The sequence below is a fragment of the Oncorhynchus keta genome, chromosome 29, assembly GCF_023373465.1.
Source record: "Oncorhynchus keta strain PuntledgeMale-10-30-2019 chromosome 29, Oket_V2, whole genome shotgun sequence".
In the NCBI taxonomy this organism is placed as follows: Eukaryota; Metazoa; Chordata; class Actinopteri; order Salmoniformes; family Salmonidae; genus Oncorhynchus; species Oncorhynchus keta.
This window is the reverse complement of record NC_068449.1, coordinates 21,401,985-21,419,842: the sequence shown is the minus strand read 5'-3', so window position 1 is coordinate 21,419,842 and position 17,858 is coordinate 21,401,985.

Genomic DNA, 17,858 nt, shown 5'->3' with positions numbered 1-17,858 from the left:
TAGCTGCACTGTTTGTATTCGGTCATGTTTCCAGTCGCCTTGCCATGATTAAAAGTGGTTGTTCGCGCTTTCAGTTTTGCCCGAATGCTGCCATTAATCCACGGTTTCTGGTTAGGGAAAGTTGTAATAGTCATATGGCATCTCTGATGCACTTGCTAATAAACTCGGTCACGGAGTCAGCGTATATATCAATGTTGTTGTCTGAGGCTATCCAGAACATATCCCAGTCCACGTGATCGAAGCAATCTTGAAGCGTGGAATCTGATTGGTCAGACCAGCGTTGTATTGACCATGAGCACGGGCGTTTCCTGTTTTAGTTTCTGTCTAAATGCTGGGAGCAACAAAATGGATTCATGGTCAGATTTGCCGAAGGCCGATTTTACTGAGTTACATGCTGACCAGACCGGACACGTCGCGTGCGCAAGCGCCACAAAATAAATGTAGAAATTCACGTTAACCAATCATTGCACCCACATTGCTCGCGCTCGCCAACGAGCATCTGCGATGCCAAGTGCTAAAATAGAACTCCTTTCTATTTGCTGATGAATGTCTTGCTCGAGCTGTGTATGCAACTGGCTCACCTCTGATGCTCACAGGCAATGTGTATTGGAAGAGATTTCTGAATGTTCTTCACCCAGCATACACCCCTCCAACCAGACATGCTTTATGTACTCATTTGCTGGATGCAAAGTTCAACAGAGTTCAAGTGAAGGTCAAGCAAATCATAGAGAAAGCAGACTGTTTTGCAATCATCTTTGATGGGTGGTCGAATGATCGTGGGCAAAGAATAACGAACTATATCAACTCCACCCCTCAACCAGTATTCTACAAGGGCACAGATACAAGGGACAACAGACACACCGGTCTCTACATTGCAGATGAGCTGAAGGCAGGCTTCAATAACCTTGGACCACAAAAGGTATTTGCACTGGTGACAGACAATGCTGCGAACAAGAAGGCTGCTTGGTCTAAAGTGGAGGAATCCTAGCGACACATCACACCCATTGACTGTGCTGCTCATGAATTGAATCTGCTCCTCAAGAACATCATGGCACTGAAAACAATGGATACACTCTACAAGAAAATGCCAATGAAATGGTTAATTATGTGAATGGTCATCAAGTTATAGAAGCAATCTACCTCACCAAGTAAAGTGAGAAGAATAAGAGCACCACATTGAAGCTGCCCAGCAACACGTTGTTGTCAACATGTTTGACAGTCTCCTGGAGGGGAAGGAGTCTCTTCAAGAAATGACCATATCACAGTCTGCCGATATGGACAGCCCCATCAAGAGGATCATCCTGGATGATGTATTTTGGGAGAGAGTGGTAAGCAGCCTGAAACTCTTGAAACCTATAGCAGTAGCCATTGCACGGATTGAGGGAGACAATACCATCCTGTCTGATGTTCAGACTGCTTGCAGATGTAAGAGAAGAAATCCGTACTGCCCTGCCCACTGTTGCTCCAAGCAGAGGAAACTGCCGTTCTGAAATACATCAAAAAGCGTGAATACTTCTGCCTGAAGCCCATAAACACTGCAGCGTACATGTTGGACCCCAAGCATGCTAGCAAGAGCATCCTGTCTGATGCAGAGATCAACAAGGCCTATGGTGTCATCACTACCGTGTCTCGCCACCTTGGCCTGGATGAGGGCAAGGTTCTTGGTAGTCTGGCGAAGTACACTTCCAAGCAAGGGCTTTGGGATGGAGATGGAATATGGCAGTCGTGCCAACATATCTCATCAGCCACCTGGTGGAAGGGACTTTGCGGATCTGAGGCTCTTTCCCCTGTTGCCTCCATCATCCTCCAAATCCCACCAACATCAGCTGCCTCAGAGCACAACTGATCCTTGTTTGGGAACACACAACAGGCTGAACACACGCAAACAGGCTGACCAATACAAGGGTTAAAAAATTGGTGGCCATCTGGGCAAATTTGAGGCTCTTTGAGCCTGACAACGAGCCATCCTCAACAAGGTTGGAAAGTGACAGTGAAGATGAGGTCTCAGAGTCTGATGTTGAAAAGGTGGACATTGAGGAGGTCCAGGGAGAAGACATGGAAGCCTGAGAGGAAGACAACCAAATCTTTAGTTTCTAGACTATAATTTTACAGATGTATGTTCAATGTTTTTGGGAGATGCGATGGATCATTGGGGATCATTCAATATTACCTTTTGTTCAGTGAAGTCATCCCATGTAAAGAGTCAACTCATTTAATTACATTTCAATTCGTAACTAAATTGTTTAAAAAAAATTATATTGGAAGGATTTAATCGTTTGCAATTATATCTACTTATGAGAAGGTAAAGGGTTTATGTTTCTGTCTCCATATGATATGGTAAATCTATCCAATGCAAAAAGTATCTACATTTAAATGGTATTAATATTATTTTTCATATATTTCCGTTAATTCCCACGGAAAGTTTCCATCTCCTGAATATTCCCCAAAATGTGCAATTCTAGGTGTGACCAACTTTTGTCTCTCAGCGTGGCACATCTCTTTCACATAGAGTTGATCAGGCGGTTTATTGTGGCCTGTGGAATATTGTCCCAATGTTCAATGGTTGTGCGAAGTTGCTGGATATTGGCGGGAACTGTAACACACTTTCATACACAACGATCCAGAGCATCCCAAACATGCTCAATGGATGACATGTTTGGTGAGTATGCAGGCCATGGACGAACTGGGACATTTTCAGCTTCCAGGAATTGTGTACAGATCCTTGCGACATGGGGCCGTTCATTATCATGCTAAAACATGAGGTGAGGGCGGCAGATGAATGGCACGACAATGGGCCTTGGATCTCGTCACGGTATGCATTCTCAGCATTCAAATTCCCTTCCATAAAATGCAATTGTGTTCACGCTTCGTAACTTATACCTGCCCATACCATAACCCCACAATCACCATGTGACATTTTATTCGCAATGTTGACATCGGCAAACTACTTCCCCACATAACACCATATATGTGGTCTACGGTTGTGAGGCCGGTTGGACGTACTGCCAAATTCCCTAAAACGTTGGAGGCAACGTATGGTAGAGAAATGAACAATCAGTTCTCTGGCAACAGCTCTTGTGGACATTCCAGCAGTCCGCATGCCAATTGCAAGCTCCACAGACATCTGTGGCATTATGTTGTGTGTAATGATCATGCTGTTTAATCAGCTTCTTAATATGCCACACCCGTCAGGTGGATGGATTATCTTGGCAAAGGAGAAATGCTCACTAACAGGGATGTAAAGAAGTTTGTGGACGAAATTTGAGAGAAATATGCTTCTTGTGCGTATGGAACATTTATGGGATTTTTTTCCAGCTCATGAAACATGGAACCAACACTATATGTTGTGTTTTATATTTTTGTTGTGTGTGTGTGCACTTCAGGACACTGGGTAGCTCTGTTTCGTCGTGTCTCATCCTAGATAAATTCTAAATCAATTCTGTTGTGCTCCTGTACATCCAGTACCTGACTGATTTGTCTGTTTGTGCTTCTATAAATTAGACTGTCCTCTTTTTACATTCACATTCTATCATTCTACTGCATTCATATTAGATCAGTCTACTGAATACATTTATCACTAAATAATCACACACCAAAAAATGGTACCTGGGCATATAACTAATACGCTATAATATTATTCAGATGGGTCATTTTCAAGTTCTTGGTTTGTGCTGTAGTTGGTAGTCGAAGCTTTATGGCTCAACTGTTTGCTGATTTAAATTTTCTCCTGCTCACTCATGTTCATGCACAGAGATCATAGTGTAAAAGGATTTGGCTCCCTCTGTGGAGGCACTACTGAGATCTATAAGTTTACAGGACAGTCACGCATTGTGAGGCAGAGGCAATTGCTAAATATTTGGCATTTTGGAGATTGCTTGGCAAGACTCATGGAGCAGATTCCGGTTGCAAGAAAGAGTTGGATTTAGAGTACCTTTCGTAAATAGCTTGTAATTTGTGACAGTAGTTTGGATGGGAGGTCAACTAGTCAAATTTTATTTTTAAATTATAACCTGAGGGTAGATTCTTAAGTCACGTTTTGAAGATATGGGGTCTACCATTTTTCTGTGAAGTATTTCTGACAGAAATCTCAGTTGACTTTTTTTGGGGCTCAACCCTGCAACTGCTCCTTCCTGTTGAAGATTTCCTGTCTGTGTGTCCAAAGCCCCGACCCTGACCACAGCCTTCCCCAGACCTAGGTACTGTACAGCCCAACTGTCTACTGTCTAATAGGTCTGGGTGCCATTTAACATTTACATTTACATTTAAGTCATTTAGCAGACGCTCATTTAACAAGTCAAAACACCATCTATGCCTGCAGAGAGTCACGGTCATTAAAAACTTCTTCAGGATCGGTGGGTCCCCTGCGGGACTGTTGAGCTAACGTAGGCTAATGCGATTAGCATGTGGGTGTAAGGAACAATAACATTTCCCAGAACATAGACATACAGCTGAAGTCGGAAGTTGACATACACCTTAGCCAAATACATTTAAACTCAGTTTTTCCACAATTCCTGACATCTAATCCTAGCACAAATTCCCCGTCTTAGGTCATTTAGGATCACCACTTTATTTTAAGTATGTGAAATGTCAGAATAATAGCAGAGAGAATGATTTATTTCAGCTTTTATTTCTTTCATCACATTCCCAGTGGGTCAGAAGTTTACATACACTCAATTAGTAGGCCTCTTTGCTCGACACACGCTTTTTAAGTTCTGCCCACAATTGTTCTATCGGATTGAGATCAGGGCTTTGTGATGGCCACTCCAATACCTTTGTATGCTTGGGGTAATTGTCCATTTGGAAGAACCTTTTGCGACCAAGCTTTAACTTCCTGACTGATGTCTTGAGACATTGCTTCAATATAGCAACTTAATTTTCCTTTCTCATGACGCCATCTATTTTATGAAGTGCACCAGTCCCTCCTACAGGAAAGCACCCCCACAACATGATGCTGCTCCCCCCCGTGCTTCACTGTTGGGATGGTGTTCTTTGGCTTGCAAGCCCCCTTTTTCCTCCAAACACAAAGATGGTCATCATGACCAAACAGTTCTATTTTTGTTTCATCAGACCAGAGAACATTTCTCCTAAAAGCAAGATCTTTGTCCCCATTTTCAGTTGCAAACCATAGTCTGGCTTTTTATGTAGGTTTTGGAGCAGTGGCTTCTTCCTTTCTGAGTGGCCTTTCAGGTTGTGTCGATATAGGACGCGTTTTAATGTGGCTATAGATCATTTTGTACCTGTTTCTTCCAGCATCTTCACAAGGTCCTTTGCTGCTGTTCTGGTATTGATTTGCACATTTCGCACCGAAGTACGGTCATCTTTGGGAGACAGAACGTGCCTCCTTCCTGAGCGGTATGACGGCTGCGTGGTCCATGGTGTTTATAATTGCGTACTATTGTTTGTACAGATGAACATGGTACCTTCAGGCGTTTGGAAATTGCTTCCAAGGATGAACCAGACTTGTGGAGGTCTACTTTTTTTCTGAAGTCTTGGCTGATTTCTTTTGAATCTCCCATGATGTCAAGCAAAGAGGCACTGAGTTTGAAGGTAGGCCTTGAAATACATCCACAGGTACACCTCCAATTGACTCAAATGATGTCAATTAGCCTATCAGAAGCTTCTAAAGCTATGACATAATTTTCTTGAATTTTCCAAGCTGTTTAAAGGCACAGTCAACTTAGTGTATGTAAACTTCTGACCCACTGGAATTGTGATACATTGTTTGTAAAAATTACTTGTGTCATGCACAAAGTAGATGTCCTAACCGACTTGCCAAAACTATAGTTGTTAACAAGACATTTGTGGAGTGGTTGAAAAATGAGTTTTAATGACTCCAAACTAAGTGTATGTAAACTTCCGACTTCAAATGTATCTGATATTGCCTACCCAACTACATCATCCCCATATTGCTTTGTTTATTTTGGTCCTTTGTACCCCAGTATCTCTACTTGCACATCATCTTCTGCACATCTATCACTCCAGTGTTTATTTGCAAAATGTTAATTATTTTGCAACTATGGCCTATTTATTGCCTTACCTCCCTAATCCTACTACATTTGCACTAACTGTATATAGATTTTTATATTTTGTCATTGACTGTACGTTTGTTTATCCCATGTGTAACTCTGTGTTGTTTGTATCGCACTGCTTTGCTTTATCTTGGCCAGGTCGCAGTTGTAAATGAACTTGTTATCAACTGGCCTGCCTGGTTAAATAAAGGGGAAATAAAAAAACAAGTTGTCATAAAGCTTAAATTCTTGTTAATCCAACTCCAATGTCTTATTTACAGTAGCTATGACAGTGAAAGAATACTATGCTATTGTTTTAGGAATGTGCACAGTTTTGAACATGAAAAGTCATTAATAAACAAATTAGGCACATTTTGGCAGTCTTGATACCAAATTTTGAACAAAAATGCAATCGTTAATTGGATCAGCCTAAAACTTAGCCCATACACTGCTGCCATCTAGTGTCCAAAATCTAAATTGCAACAGGGCTGGAATAATACATTATGGCCTTTCTCTTGCATTTTAAAGACGATGGTACAAAAAAAGTTTTTTTCTTTGTATTATCTTTCACCAGATCTAATGTGTTATATTCTCATACATTCCTTTCACATTTCCACAAACTTAAAAGTGTTTCCTTTCCAATGGTACCAATAATATGCATATATTTGCTTCAGGGCCTGAGCTACAGGCAGTTAGATTTGAGTATGTCATTTTAGGCAACAAATGTTTTTTTAAAGGGCCGATCCTTATGAGGTTGTAAGACTTTTATAACAAGGTTAACACAGTGGGGCATCAACTACATACTTTTATAACAAGGTTAACACAGTGGGGCATCAACTACAGACTTTTATAACAAGGTTAACACAGTGGGGCATCAACTACAGACTTTTATAACAAGGTTAACACAGTGGGGCATCAACTACAGACTTTTATAACAAGGTTAACACAGTGGGGCATCAACTACATACTTTTATAACAAGGTTAACACAGTGGGGCATCAACTACATACTTTTATAACAAGGTTAACACAGTGGGGCATCAACTACATACTTTTATAACAAGGTTAACACAGTGGGGCATCAACTACAGACTTTTATAACAAGGTTAACACAGTGGGGCATCAACTACAGACTTTTATAACAAGGTTAACACAGTGGGGCATCAACTACATACTTTTATAACAAGGTTAACACAGTGGGGCATCAACTACAGACTTTTATAACAAGGTTAACACAGTGGGGCATCAACTACAGACTTGTATAACAAGGTTAACACAGTGGGGCATCAACTACAGACTTTTATAACAAGGTTAACACAGTGGGGCATCAACTACATACTTTTATAACAAGGTTAACACAGTGGGGCATCAACTACAGACTTTTATAACAAGGTTAACACAGTGGGGCATCAACTACAGACTTGTATAACAAGGTTAACACAGTGGGGCATCAACTACAGACTTTTATAACAAGGTTAACACAGTGGGGCATCAACTACAGACTTTTATAACAAGGTTAACACAGTGGGGCATCAACTACAGACTTTTATAACAAGGTTAACACAGTGGGGCATCAACTACAGACTTTTATAACAAGGTTAACACAGTGGGGCATCAACTACAGACTTTTATAACAAGGTTAACACAGTGGGGCATCAACTACAGACTTTTATAACAAGGTTAACACAGTGGGGCATCAACTACAGACTTTTATAACAAGGTTAACACAGTGGGGCATCAACTACATACTTTTATAACAAGGTTAACACAGTGGGGCATCAACTACAGACTTTTATAACAAGGTTAACACAGTGGGGCATCAACTACAGACTTTTATAACAAGGTTAACACAGTGGGGCATCAACTACAGACTTTTATAACAAGGTTAACACAGTGGGGCATCAACTACATACTTTTATAACAAGGTTAACACAGTGGGGCATCAACTACAGACTTTTATAACAAGGTTAACACAGTGGGGCATCAACTACAGACTTTTATAACAAGGTTAACACAGTGGGGCATCAACTACAGACTTTTATAACAAGGTTAACACAGTGGGGCATCAACTACAGACTTGTATAACAAGGTTAACACAGTGGGGCATCAACTACAGACTTTTATAACAAGGTTAACACAGTGGGGCATCAACTACATACTTTTATAACAAGGTTAACACAGTGGGGCATCAACTACAGACTTTTATAACAAGGTTAACACAGTGGGGCATCAACTACAGACTTTTATAACAAGGTTAACACAGTGGGGCATCAACTACAGACTTTTATAACAAGGTTAACACAGTGGGGCATCAACTACAGACTTGTATAACAAGGTTAACACAGTGGGGCATCAACTACAGACTTTTATAACAAGGTTAACACAGTGGGGCATCAACTACAGACTTTTATAACAAGGTTAACACAGTGGGGCATCAACTACAGACTTGTATAACAAGGTTAACACAGTGGGGCATCAACTACAGACTTTTATAACAAGGTTAACACAGTGGGGCATCAACTACATACTTTTATAACAAGGTTAACACAGTGGGGCATCAACTACAGACTTGTATAACAAGGTTAACACAGTGGGGCATCAACTACATACTTTTATAACAAGGTTAACACAGTGGGGCATCAACTACAGACTTTTATAACAAGGTTAACACAGTGGGGCATCAACTACAGACTTTTATAACAAGGTTAACACAGTGGGGCATCAACTACAGACTTTTATAACAAGGTTAACACAGTGGGGCATCAACTACATACTTTTATAACAAGGTTAACACAGTGGGGCATCAACTACAGACTTGTATAACAAGGTTAACACAGTGGGGCATCAACTACAGACTTTTATAACAAGGTTAACACAGTGGGGCATCAACTACAGACTTTTATAAAAGCTCTGTTTGTTGAGCCCCAGGGAGACCCACTTTCCTTATTGTGGAAGATTTGGATTTATGTTGGTAGTTTGCACCCTAACTTTAGAGTTCTTAAATTGAGTCATTTTACACAACACCCACCAATTTAAATGCAACATAATTGCATTTAAATTGTCCTAAAAATAAACATATTTGTCTGAACATCAGCAATTTGTGGGCTAGTTTAAGTTGCTGCTCGACTGAGCTTGAGAATTGCCCAATAAATATTTTTTCACTTTTCAGATGTTGCATGCACAAATCCGACTGACTCTTAACCATCGCTAATGCAGTACAACAAAGTATATTGTTTTAATATTTTAAATCTGTGTTTGAGGCAAAGGACAATGGCAACGATTTCACGTCATAAAACTACCACAATGAAACAGGAACATTGTGTCCGTTGTTTCACATGAGGATTCCAGTATCTCCTTGTGTGTTGTTTGAACTTAATGTTCTGGGGTTGCATGATCACTTTTCTGCTCATTAAAACCATATGTGATTCTTGGAAGTCAACTCCCAACTGTTTGTTCACCATTTCAACATTGACTGTCTCATTTATCTTAGATTTGAATTTCAAAGAGAGAATAAGGCTAATTTATTCAGCTTCTACACTAGGAAAACTGATGTTGCAAGTCTTCATTCCCTGTTCTTTACGGTTTCTTTCTGGATGTTAACCCGCTACCACTTTTCTTCAGGTTACATACTCCATCTAAGGTAGATTAGACTGAGAGCTTGTTGAGGAGCCTAGCTAAGACTTAGCAAGGCATATCTGACTCCTGTGGCTCTGCTCATTTACTGGATTTTTACAGAAGAGAAATCAAGACCACAAGACAGTAATGGTCAAAATCAGTATTGATACCCCTTCGGTAAATACCATTTTTAAGTCCATTGAATTGGAACCAGATGAACTTTTGTCCTCACTTTAGTGACTGCTCTGAGACATGAGATCACTCAGAATTACCTCAGAACCTTATCGCTAAATTCACCAGGACAGATGGCATGCTCATCAGTTGTGTCATCTGTAGAGGCCATGTAGCCAGTGGTGGAAAAAGTACCTAACTGTCATGCTTGAGTAAAAGTAAAGATGCCTTAATAGAAAATTACAAAGGTAAAAGTCACCCAGTAAAATTATACTTGAGTAAGAGTCTAAAAGTATTTGGCTTGAAATGTACTTAAATAATTTCTAATTCCTTACTCTTTTAAAATGTATTTATGGAAAGCTAGGGGCACCTCCAACACTCAGACATCATTTACATATGAAGCATGTGTGTTTTAGTGAGTCCACCAGATCAGAGGCAGTAGGGATGACCAGAGATATTCGGTTGATAAGTGCGTGAATTTGACCATTTTCCTGTCCTGCTTGTTTCTGAAATCATAAAACGTTTTGGGATGAATTTCGAGCATTTAGGGTATAATTTAATTATGTCCCTCATCACAGCTTGAAAAATGAATGGCCATGGAATCCCAGTGGCAAGTTCATGTTTCATTACATCCTGAGTATTTATTGTGTGGAGTAGAATCTTTGCCTGTTCGATTTGGCCTTTTTTCTCCCTTCCATGCTCCCACCAAAGGCCTATATTTTCTCAACTATTCAAAGAATATTAGTCACAGAATGTGACACTGGAGAACATTCAAAGTTTGGTGTTGAGAGGTAAAAATAGTAAACACAGCAAAAAAAGAAACGTTCGTTTTTCAGGACCCTGTCTTTCAAAGATAATTCGTAAAAATTGAAATAACTTCACAGATCTTCATTGTAAAGGGTTTAAACACTGTTTCCCATGCTTGTTGAATGAACCATAAACAATTAATGAACATGCACCTGTGGAACGGTCGTTATGACACTAACAGCTTACAGACGGTAGGCAATTAAGGTCACAGTTATGAAAACTTAGGACACTAAAGAGGCCTTTCTACTGACTCTGAAAAACACCAACAGAAAGATGCCCAGGGTCCCTGCTCATCTGCGTGAATGTGCCTTAGGCATGCTGCAAGGAGGCATGAGGACTGCCGATGTGGCCAGGGCAAGACAGGACGGACAGCTGATCGTCCTCGCAGTGGCAGACCATGTGTAACAACACCTGCACAGGATCGGTACATCTGAACATCACACCTGCGGGACCGGTACAACATGGCAACAACAACTGCCCGAGTTACACCAGGAACGCACATTCCCTCCATCAGTGCTAGACTGTCCGCAATAGGCTGAGAGAGGCTGGACTGAGAGCTTGTAGGCCTGTTTTAAGTCAGGTCCTCACCAGACATCCCCGGCAACAACGTTGCCTATGGGCACAAACCCACCATCGCTGGACCAGACAGGACTGGCAAAAAGTGCTCTTTATTGACAAGTCACGGTTTTGTCTCACCAGGGGTGATGGCGGGTTCGCGTTAATCGTCGAAGGTATTAGCGTTACACCGAGGCCTGTACTCTGGAGCGGGATAGATTTGGAGGTGGAGGGTCCGTCATGGTCTGGGGCGGTGTGTCACAGCATCATCAGTCTGAGCTTGTTGTTATTGCAGGCAATCGCAACGCTGTGCGTTACAGGGAAGACATTCTCCTCCCTCATGTGGTACCCTTCCTGCAGGCTCATCCTGACATGACCCTCCAGCATGACAATGCCACCATGCACAGAATGAGCAGTATGGCTGCTTTCCAGCAAGACAGGAATGTTAGTGTACTGCCATGGCCAGTGAAGAGCCCGGATCTCAATCCCATTGAGCACGTCTGGGACCTGTTGGATCGGAGGGTGAGAGCTAGGGTCATTCCCCCCAGAAATGTCCGGGGACTTGCAGGTGCCTTGGTGGAAGAGTGGGGTAACATCTCATAGCAAGAACTGGCAAATCTGCTGCAGTCCATGAGGAGAAGATGCACTGCAGTACTTAATGCAGCTGGTGGCCACACCAGACTGTTTCTTTTGATTTTGACCCCGCTTTGTTCAGGGACACCTTATTCAATTTCTGTTAGTCACGTCTGTGGAACTTGTTCAGTTTATGTCTCAGTTGTTGAGTCTTGTTATGTTTATACAAATATTTACACGTTAAGTTTGCTGAAAATAAACTCAGTTGACAGTGAGAGGACGCTTCTTTTTTTGCTGAGTTTATATGCGGTGCTATGTTGCAAGTGTGTGTGCCCATAATTGAGTAGTTTAGTAGTTTGATTGCCATGTCTTAGGGGCAGGGATTGAAGGTATTGTCAAAAAGGTCAACAATATGTCTCGTGCTACATGCACTTCTGTCAGAAAGAAATGTATTTTTTCTTTCCCTTGCTTAAATAAAGGCCCAGTGCAGTTAAAAACATAATTTCCCTGTGTTTTATATATATTTCCACACTGAAGCTGGAATAATACTGTGAAAATGATGATAATGCCCTTTTAGTTTAAGAGCTGTTTTTAAAAGGCCGCCTGATGTGTCAGCCTGTTTTGGTGGGATGGAGTTTTGGCCTGCCTGTTGATATCACCAGGCAGTTAGTTAGAGTTCCAAACCTCTCTGCCAATAACAACTATTTTTCATTTTTCCACTCCCAGACAGTCATGGCAAAATTCTAGCTTGAGAAATTGCTCTTTGCTAAGAATATATTTTTGTTTATTTTTGACCATTTTAATTGAAAACAATCTAAATACATTTCCTAATTGTTACCCGGAAATTATTTGATATTGAGATTAAAACGGCTGCATTGCACCTTTTAATCTTGTTTCACAGTTATGGCATAGATATTAAAGCAGGACTACAGTGTCAATACATCACTATCTACACCAATTTTTCATTCTGCCTCAGTGGCGGTAAATCCAAGGGTGGTCGTAAAATAAATATTATTTTGTTTTGTGGTTGCCTTTCGTCTCGGCAGTAGCTTGCACCAGTCTGACTCCTAATTGAAACAGTTTGGATGCACTGCTCTCCTGCTGTATACATACCGCCAAGTTACTGGAAAAAGTTATTATTTTGGAAAGTTACATGCCAAGAGTGTGCAAAGCTGTCATCAAGGCAAAGGGTGGCTACTTTGAATAATATAAAATATAAAATATATTTTGATTTGTTTAACACTGTTTTGGTTAATACATGATTCCATATGTGTTATTTCATAGTTTTGATGTCTTCACTATTATTCTACAGTTTAGAAAATAGTAAAAATAAAGAAACTCTTGAATGAGTAGGTGTGTCCAAACTTTTGACTGGTACTGCATGTCTTGAGCATAAAGCATAATGTGTCTTTGAATAACACATGTTAACCTTCAAATAATTGTTGGAACAATCTCATTTCAGATCGATAACCTGTTACATTTGACATGGAAGAGGTAACTTTTTAATTTCCTTCCCAATGAAAGCTGATCAGTCACAGGGGATCATTGCTTAAATCTGGGACTTGAGATTGGTTAAATTCTTCTTCCATCTCATGTGCAGCCAAACCTAAGGGTTGAATTTCCAGAGGAAATAAAAGCATCCAACTTCAGCAACCCCAGAATTCCTGGTGATTTGTCTTAGCAGGATGTTGGTTGGCTGGTAGGGTTCACTCTCGTGTCCTGGCTGCTGCAGCAACAGAGAGTTAACCCCCCATCATGCCCAGATCCTAATTGACAGCAAGGCTGCTCCACAAATGACACAACCATATCACTTTAATTGGAGGCATCAGGGCATAATGTTACAGTATACACTATGCAAATGGTGTGTAATAGTGTCTCCTTAATCTAAACATATCGATATTTTATATTTTTTACTATTTTGGAGTCGGGTGTCTCAGACCATGGCAAAAAAATAAATTTTGTTCATGAGACTTTCTACTAGACTGAAATAGCTGGTCTTGTCTACTTCCTGGTTGGTATTCAGACATGCAGCCTTTGATTTAGTGTTGGCCCTAGCCCAGGTTGAGTTAGTTGAGGCAGACATTTGACTTTGAAGTTCTCTTTTTATACCTCCAGTCTAATGTAAAACACTGGTATGCAAGGGCTTGGTGGATATTGTACTGCTTTAAATTAAAGCTGCATGGATTCCTGAAATATCCATGTTGTTAAATGGCTCATAAACCAGAATAAGTCTGGTATTTGCTGATTTTAATAATCAATTGTCTCCTGTCTCGGGTGGAGTATTTATAGTACGTAAGAAAGGCTCTCAAATCTTTCTCCTTCAATTATTTGCTCTTTGTTTTGGGAAGTGAACCTAACTGTGCTCTGTGCTATATGGTTAACCTCACCTTGTTACGACTAGGTTTGGGTACCAAAAAGTTGTGGACATTGTCATGACTCTCCTGGTCGAGGATCAAAGGCCTCAGATCAGCTTGTCAAATGGCTGACAGCCAGACCACCCTTTATCCCAGAGGATAGGGGGGCTGGGATGGTTGTATGACACCTCACACCAGTCGTAAATCTTATGCAGCAGAGAATCCTCTACTGGTCTTCAGTATCAACCAAAGGAATGCCTTTGTCTAGAGAGACTGTTGCCCTTCCAAAAACTCTAACGTCCATAAAGTGAATATTGGAACAATATTTCTAAGAATATACAGGAATGGTCAGTGGGGATCTAAAGAATAATCATGTCATATTGTTTTTCATTTTGTGATGTCATTAAAAACTGTATAACGGAAATACTGTACCTTGAAGAGCTTTCAACCTGACACAGTGTTACATTCTTTAAGTTGTGTAGGAAATATGAAGAACAATTCAACTCATTTTGTTAAGATAGGAATGTGATTTTAGTTTTCTAACGAGATCATAGTTTTCATGTCCTTTGCGTGTCAGTCTGATGGAACCGCCCTTTTCGACCAGTGTGCTTAAAAAGACTCGCTAAGAATTAACATATCAGACCAGCAGACTTGAAGAGTGAGCTAAATGTTACAAATGGTTCAAACTCCCAGACCAGAAAGCGTGCAGCTGTGGCTACACATTGAAATGGTTGGTAACTCTGAAACTCAACAGGAGGTGAAGAAGAGAATCTCACTAGAACAGAACATTTGACAGTCTGCAGCTGTGTGTGTAAAGTGATCTAGAACTTTGACTATCCGCCCGAGGAGTAAAAGAGGCGAGAAGCCCACCTCAGACAATCACTGGTACAGCTGATTAGCTGTCTTACATCAGATATCGAGAAAAGCGAATCTAACTATCCTACTACACTCATCACCATTGGAGACTGGACCACTAACAAGGACATTGTGACCTCTGGCGGACAACCAGAGCCTTACACCTATCAAGCCATTCCCCATAAAAGCATTGATTGGTTTCAACAGAGACGACCAACAAAAACATCTACACGTAAATACATTGCATTTCTTACCCAAACAGGTGGTGGCTCGTATGCAAGGTATATGGTTACTGTGAGCATAGTTAACAAATCTATGATAATTTACCCTTTCTCTCTATTTTCCACACCCCCTTTTCCCATCTCTGTGTAATAAGCCGTCATATCTTTTCAGTCCAATAGGGACTTTTGTCTCATGTCAGCGTGTATGTGTATTCTGTGTTGTTAGTTAGTTAGTAAATAGATAATTAAATCAATTGGTGTAGAACTGAATAATCAGACAAGGCTGGAGTTCTTGCGGAACAAAAGAAGGTCACGACTATTCAGAATGAGAACTGATATGAGGTAATGATTAATAAGTGAATGTTGTCAATATATAACTCATCTTTAGAGTTTAATTTGGGAGATGGTAACTCGTTAAACAACTTCTGCTGTGGTGTGCCACATTCCAAATGAGTTCATTGTTACATGATTAATTTAATCGGGAAACAATGAAACATAGTGGAATGAATAAATAACAGTCATCAGATTAATTAAAGTCACGCCACGACAACATGGTTGTCTAGTTTTCTAAGACTGAGAGATCCTGGTTAATATAAACTGTTGGTGTCTATTATTACTGTACATGTACCAACCCCTTACAGCGTATTTCTGTCGTAATGCATGTTAAATCTAGAGGCGGGGACTGTTATGAGGGTCAGCTGTTGGGTGGTGCAGCTTTTACAGATCCTTATTACACATGCTATTTCTGCAGGAGGTGGCTGGGAGAAAATATAGCGGTCAACATGGCAGCAGATGCAATGGGATTTGACTGGGGACTAGAATTCTCAGTGACGGTTGTGATCACATCTGATCCTTCACACAAGAATATCAAGGCCTTGTTTACATTTGCCTAGTAACTCCAGCGTTGTTATTGTTGTCTGCTGGCTGGCTATTTCTGATGTGTGAGGCTATGAGGTCACTGGGCTCTGATGAAACCCATGGTTTCACTGCACTAACTGGTGAGTCAGTGACCAACACAGAAACGCCCTGCTGACCACCACTTGAGCAGTGTCTACTGTACTGTGCAAACTGGGCTTATTTGATACTCTTAGCAGATGTGGCAACATGTATGTCTTCCCATCCCATCGCTCCAGAAGTTACAAATCACATAAAGACTTTGGAGCTAGTCTCATCTCTAAAGCAATCTCTCAAACAATCCCAAATACTGCTCTGTCCTAAAATGACCTAAATCCTTGTATTATAAGGCATATGGTTCCACATTTTCAGCACTATTGTTTGATTTTCTTTCCCAAGACCCAATGTGTGCCTTGGCGTCAATAGGACTAGAGTAATTGACATGACAGAAAATAGCCAGTGTAATTTATAACAGAACAATATCAGTTCCTCTAATCCTTTGCCAATAGGATGATAAAGCAGATCATTATTTGCCTAAAATTAGAAGAAAATCTCACTCTTATATATAAAAAAACCCCAGCAACAATACAAAAGTCATGTTCTGTTTCTGGGCAACTGCTTTAGCTTTAAAGTCCAACTCGTAGTAAATCGCACATTTTTAACTTGATCTGACGCAGTTCAGCACCAAGCCATTTAGATTAGCACGACCAAGGCCAGAGTTGACAAGGCGGTCAACTTCTATGGTCTGTCAGGGACGCAATATTAACCTTAAATTGAGGATAAAGTATAAAACAGTGTGGTAAAGAGAGCCTTTGGAGCAGTCAGATGTCATCTGGTGGCACTTTTAAAGGGTCAATTAGAAGTTCAAACGATCCCTGCCACAGATTCAGTAAAAAGCTGAGAGATGGGGTCGGAGAAATGTAACCATTCTAAAATTCATAAACAACTATGGATGCAACCTGGACTGAGTCCATGATATACAAATTATAGTTTTAACCATGATTTGAGGCATTACAGTGAATGTTTACATTTACTTTGTTTACAAACATTGGAGTCAAACAAGCTTACCTTTGGGGTTCTGATGGGGTACAACAGTTCAACTAAGCTCATGAGGCATTTATAAGTCATATTCTTCACGAATCAATGGGCATATAATTCATTTATACGTCCAAAATGGATGGAGCAACTGCTGATTGCACCTTTTTGAAATGTTTCTTGCCCTGAGTAAAGAGATGACGTCACACCCTTCCCTTCCCTCGCCTGTAATTCCCATGGATAAGGTTTATAGGCTCTTTATAAGCAATTTTCCCATTGGTGCTGTCCACAGGAGCACTGGTGTTTACTTCTTTGATTAACATTATTATTATTTTTTTAATCCATTCCAATGTTAAGAGTTTGTTATAGGCCTAGACTAGCGACACAATGACAAATGGATTTAAGAAACAAATGCACAGCAAGCCATTTACACTATGCGTTCTGATTGCTTGCTTTAGGCAGTTTTTTATGGGAATATATTCTCTTTCATTTTTATGGGAATCCATTCCCCTTTCATTGCCTGACACAGTTGTAATAATATTATATACTATATAATATAGTGCCTTCAAAAGGTTTTTTCCACCTTTTTACTTTTTCCACACTTTTTTTTGTGTTACAGCCTGAATTTAAAATGGATTCAATTGAGATGTTATGTCACTGGCCTCCACACATCTTCCATCATGTGAAAATCAGAATCAAAATGGGGTATTGCATGTAGATGGGTAAAAAAAATATCTATTTCATCCATTTTCAATTCCGGATGTAACACATC